A 6,000-nucleotide genomic window follows, 5' to 3' on the forward strand; every position below is an offset into this window, starting at 1 on the left:
CTGCAGCCAAGGAGAAGGACCTGGGGCAGTCAACCTCTCGGTTCCAGAAGGAGCCGACCCAGCTGACGCCCGGACCTTGTGTTTCCATCCTCCGGACTGGGGGCAACACAGGTCTAAGACACTTGGTCTGTGCTGTGCTTTGTCACGGCAGCCCCAGGAAGCTCACCCACGTGTCGTCTTGCTAATCCTCACCACGCCTATGGAGGTGGGGGCTGTTGTGCCCATTTCACAGAGGAGGGCTCTGAGGCCTGGAGAAACTGAGTGACCAAGGGCAGCCAGCTGGTTTGCCCAGGGCCGCTTGCCTCCCAAGGCCATGCTAAAGTCAACTCAACCTTCAGAGGCATCTGGGGGTGGGGCCCCATCCTTCAGTGTCGCGCCCCTCGGAGGCACCTTGGCGGGGGCACCGGGCGCACTCAGGCCCGGGCGACAGAGTCTGGCTCTGACACAGGGTGCCCCAGGCTCTACCCGAAGCTGTTTGTCCAAATGGAGCGTTCAGACTCGGAGGGGTATTTGGAAGAGCTGAGCCGTCCACACTTGTTGGATGCTAAATGAGCCACAAGTACGTCTCGGTGCCTCTCCCTGAAGCATCTGGGAGGCTGTGCATGTGAAAACAGCGATCCTGACGTTCTTTGTTCTTTGCCCATATTTCCCGAGTTTTATACGAGAAGCGCCAATAGCTCATCTAACAGGAAATATGAAATAAAGCAACAAAAGGAGCCATTAAATGACATTATTGCCTAATATTTAGCTTCTTAAACCAATTAAGTTTTCCGCGTTCCTCGTCACCCAGAGCGCAGAGCGGGAATCACATGAGCCGAGGAATTGGGGAAAACACAGCGCCGGAGCCGCGGAACGAGCTGCCGCCTCATTAAACCTCGCCGAGCTCACTTAACACACCAGACTCCTCACGTCCTCAGCCGGTGACGGCAAATACTCCTTCCTAACCAAACAGCTTCTAACATATTATTATGGTGATTAACTTGTTTTTGGCTAAATTATATCTGGCCACTTTCTTCTCGACCAATTGGTTTTGGCCCAATTACATCTTCCTTGTGGTTTCCTGGTCTGTAAAAAAGAGATAATTGTGTGTAGCTTACAGCAATCGACAAGGGAGCAAACGTCCAAGAGCTTAATCCGGGCCTGGCGTGCAGCACGCTCCGTCCCTCCGCTTGGAAGGACCCGGCCGGCCGTGCAGGGGATGACCAGTGCACAGGCACAGATGCGGGCCGCCTGCCGCTGTCCACGTGGGAGGCAGGGCCGTCTGGCGGTGAGGAGTCCTGGCCGCTGGCTGGTGGACACGTGGCCTGACTGTGACTATGCCCCCGTGTCACTGTGCCCTCAAACCCAGCGGGGCCTCCGGGGTTCTCAGCTCGCTTAGGAAACCAACGCCCCACTCTGACAACCAGAGACCCCAGGGGTTCTGACCATCCTTTTTTTTTTTTTTTTTTTTAATCAGGATCCACCCCCAGCGTGAAGCCCAACACAGGGCTTGAACTCATGACCCTGACATCAAGACCTGACCTGAGATCAAGAGTCGGACACTTAACCGACTGAGTCCCCCAGGTGTCCCTGGGTTTCTGACAGTTTTTAAAGGAAGCATTGACAACTAGGCTGGGTGGGAGGACGGGGTGACCCAGGCCCCTGATGGGGTGGGGGCCGCAGGGAAGGGAGTCCCCCAGATGGCCGGTGTGCAGGGGGCACCTGCACCTCCCCGTGGGCCAGGGTGATCAGTCCGCCGGGCTGCGGGAACAAATACCCCCAACTGACAGCAGCTTAAACAACAGAAGCCTATCATCTCCCAGCGCTGGTGGCTTGTCCCTGAGGCCAAGGTGTCAGCAGGGCTGGTCCCTCTAGGCCTCTCCCTGCGTGTCCTCACGTGGTCATCCTCCAGTGCGTGTCTGTGTCGTGGCCTCCTCTTCTTAGGACCACCCACCGGACCCCATTTCACCTTAATCACCTCTGGAAAGGTCCTCTTTCCAAACACAGTCAGCTCCTGAGATGCTGGAGTCAGGGCATCAACATACGAGTCTGGGTCACGGTTCGGCCTGTGGTCAGGGTCCGCGTTGTCAGTGCGTGTGGATGGGGGATAGATGGGCTGTGAGGGAAAGCGGTGAGCAGAAAGCTAAGCCTCGGCTCTGGTGTGAGTCTGGGGGCCGATGGGCTGGCTGTGTCCTTGCAAGCCTGCCGGGCTGCAAACCCTCCCCCGGCCCAGCTCCGGCCTGAGCCGGCCCCTCTGTCCCCGGCTCCTGTCCGTGCGAGCATTGCCTGGTGCCCTTCCGACCACATTAGTGACTGAGCGCCCCTCTCCCTGCTAATCTGCTCGCTTTGTGGGACCCTCGCCCGGACACTCCGCACACGTGGGTTTACTCCCCGGGGAAGGCGATGGCTGACACAGCCAGCAGGAGCGGGGGCTGCGGAAATCTGGTTGGGGGAACTGAGGCAGCGGAGTGCTTCCTCTCCGTAGACCCGGGAACTGTGGACACAGGTGGCTGGAAGGGGACGTGGCTGTCCACAGAACACTCCCCACGGTCAGGGTGCGGGAGAAGCTGGCCGGGGCCAGGGCTGTGCATTGCATTTCCCTGAGGAGCCGGCTCCCCCGAGCCCATTGAGCCAGAATCCCTAGGGCATTCCTGAAGTGGATGCTTGGGCAGTTTGGAAGTGCAGAACGGCCCTGTCCCATCCAGGATTATGGTTGAAGAAACAGGCTCACAAGGTCAAAGGGACACATCCAAGGTCAAATGTCAAGTTAATGCCAGAGCTGGGACCTGAACTTGGCCCCCAGCAGCTCTGGGTGCACAGCACCGAGCTATGTCTCTGGTGCTGTGAGTTCCAGGGGCTGTGGCTGCTCCGTGCCCAGTCCCAGCCCCTGCCGTACACCGGCTATGTGCCGGGTTGAGGGACAGCAGTGTCCCCCTGGCGAGAGCCTGCGGGTAGCTTCCCAGCACTTGCCTCCAGGGCTTGCCAGACTGCAGGGGTCCCGGGCCCCTCTGGCAACGCCACGTGCAGGCAGCCACCAGTCTAGTCATCTCCGCACGCCGCAGCACGGTTTCATCGTGTCCTGGAGCTGGAGGACCATCTGCATGTGGGGGGCACGTGCAGGGGGAGGCCTGGGTACTTTGCGGGTTCGGAGCTCTGACTGGCCAGAGGGAAGGCCTCCAGACCTCTCTTGCACCTGGTGAGGGGCCCTGACCCCAGCTGAGTGGCCTGCAGCCTGGAGGGCCTCTCCCAGGGCCTCTCTCGGTCCCCTTTGCAGCTGGGGCTCTCCTGCCCGTGGTGTCTCTCATGTCAGACCCATGACAGGACCACAGGAAGCAGCTGTTGAATGAATGAATGTCTGACCCACGGTCCAAAGCCCCTTCCAGTACCCAGGTTCTGTGAATCAACTCTCCGTTCTGAAGGCGTGATCGTAACCAGCCCGCTGGATTCTAGCAGGTCCGCTGCAGGGTGGGCGGGGGACCCTGCACCTGGCACTTTGTGAACTGACGCCCCACCCCCTCGGGTGGCAGAGCCCTCTGCGGCTCAGGAGGCGGGCACTGCTGCCCCATGTTGCCGACAGGGACAGACAAGGCCGTCCCCGAGCCCCGTGGGCAGGGGCAGCAGGCCCGCGGCTGAGCGCGAGCTGCCATCTACGACCTTCAGGCCTTCAGGCCAGTTACTGACTTTTCTCTGACTCAGTTTCTTCAAGGGTCGAGATCGGGGTATCCGGCACCGGGGGCTAAATGAGACCCCAAGGGGTGACCTGGCCTCTCTGAGCCTGCCCAGGGGCAGGACCACCCGCACCTCGGCAGAGGGCTCGTCGTGAGCTGGCAGGGACACGGCCTCCCGCCCGCCTTTGCTGGCCGTGACCTTGAGGGCTGCTATCCCCCGTGCGGTCACAGTGGCCCTCCCTGCACAGGGCTGGTGTGGGCCTCCCAGCGGGCCCCTCACAGGCCAGGGCTGGCATTGTGCCCGTGTTTGCCGGGGGACCCGTGGGGGTGGGTGGGGTGGCTAGGAGCCCTGGGGTGACGTGGAGCGTGAGGGGTGGACGTGCTGCTTCCAGTGGGGTCTGCGGCCGCAGCATGGACGTCCCCTGGGGGCTGTCAGCAGTCAGACTCTCAGGCCCAGGCCTGACCGGCTGCCTCCGGTCTGTGATCCGAACGCTGCCCGGGTGAAGTGTGTGCACATTTCGCGCAGAGAAGCAGACTTAGGGCCCGACCATGCAGGAGACGCAGTTACAGCCACTGAAAGTCCCTGCCTAATCCCGAGGCTGGTGTCGTCCTGCGGCTCCGTCATGGCCCTCCTCCCCATGTCCCTTCCTGGTAGGGGTGGGGGGGAGGGTGGGGGCTGTGGTGCTTGTGCTGGAACAGACCCCGAGAGGAATGAGTTGCAGGCCTGGAGCTGCAAGGTAAGGTGCCCAGGCAGGAGGCTGGAGGGAGCCGCCTGCAGGAAGCCTTCCAGGATTGCCCCGGCCTGTGCTCGTCCCCTTCCCCAATGCCATCTTTGCTGGCATTTCTGGCCTTAGCTCAGGTGATGCCAGCCTCCTGGCTCAGGTGCCCATGCTCTGAATCCCAGCTGTGCCACCTTGGGGCGACCGTTATCCCCACCACACCTGTGTCCTCTCCCGCACGACAGGGATCGCAGTGGCACCCAGGCCACAGAGAGGGCGGGAGTTTTGTCAAGCCCTGATTAGTGTCTGGCCTGCGAGTGCCTTGCCCCTCAATCATATTTAAACTCCAGTTTCTGATTATTATAGCATAGAAAAATTGGATTTTACAGACTCTCACGAACGTCCCTTTACCGAGGCGGACGTGCTGAAAACGACGGGCTGCCGATGGAAGGAGTAAAGGAAGCTCTAAATGAACGGGGACTGGGGGTTCGTGGATGGGACACACATCGGGGCAAAGACGTCAGCTCCGCCCGGTCGCTGTGCAGACTCAGCTCGGTTCACACCACTCTGTGGAAGTGTCTCCGTGTCTCCTGTGACGGGGACGGGGTCACGTGTCAGCGGGCGGGCGCCTCCTCCTCGACTCCATCTGCGTCCCAGCCACGGGGTCTGCCTGGCACTCCTGGCCACCTCGGCCGGCTGCATGAACGGCCTTGGGCATTAAGGGCAGGGAAAGGGCAAGCCTTGGGTGGCCACTGCCCCGTGGGCTCCTCCAGGCCACAGAGTGGTGGTGGGGGCTCATGAACATTGGGCCACCGTGGCTCTCACCTCCCCTTCCTCACAGCTCTGGAGTAAGAAGATTGTGCCCACTGCCCAGATGGAGAAATCGGGTCTGCCCCCAGTCATAGAGTGAGTGGGCAGCAGGCCTTGAATGCTGATGCTGGCCCTGTGCAGGGTGGCCTGTCCCTGCCTCGCCTGGAGTCCCTCCCTGAGGCTGGAGAGAGAGGAGGCCGACCCAGCCCTGCCCGCTCCCTCCCGTCTGCTTCGGCCTCCCAGCTTCGCTGTCTGGGCCGCGGCTCCTCGACTGCGGGGCTGAAGCCGGCAGCGCTGTCGGACCCAGAGTCAGGGCATCAGAGACACCCTTTCTGGACATGTAAGGAGGCTGGAGGCCACAGCCATCCCCAGAGGCGGGCTCCGAATCCCAGCCTCCAGCCTCCCACCTCCTGCGGCCTCCTCTCAGGCCTAGATTGGAGCAGAGCCTGGGAGTACTGAGGCTGGATGCCTGGTTCGGGACTGTCCCCTTGCTGTCCAGCCAGGTTGTCCCTCCAAGGACAGCTGGCTCGTGTGGGCACGCTCCCTCCACAGGAATCTGCTGCCCGGGGACTGGGAGCAGACCGGCCCCGGTTCTTCCAGCGACCTCTTCTGCCGGGGTGGCGGGGACAGTGTCTGCTGGGCACAGGGTTTGCCCGGCAGTCCCTCTGCCGGCCGGGGGTTGCGGGGAGCTCCATGTGCACCGGGAGCCGGGGCCGGGGGCTGTGCGGGGGCTGGTAAAGCCATCCGGCTCCTCGCCAGCCCTGGCCCGATTCCTGAACAAAAAAGCTGGTTTCCCAGGCAGTGAAGGGACATTTCGTTTGTTT

This window comes from Ursus americanus, chromosome 9 (assembly GCF_024610735.1).
Source record: "Ursus americanus isolate L20-20 chromosome 9, mUrsAme1.1.p, whole genome shotgun sequence".
NCBI classification, from domain to species: Eukaryota; Metazoa; Chordata; class Mammalia; order Carnivora; family Ursidae; genus Ursus; species Ursus americanus.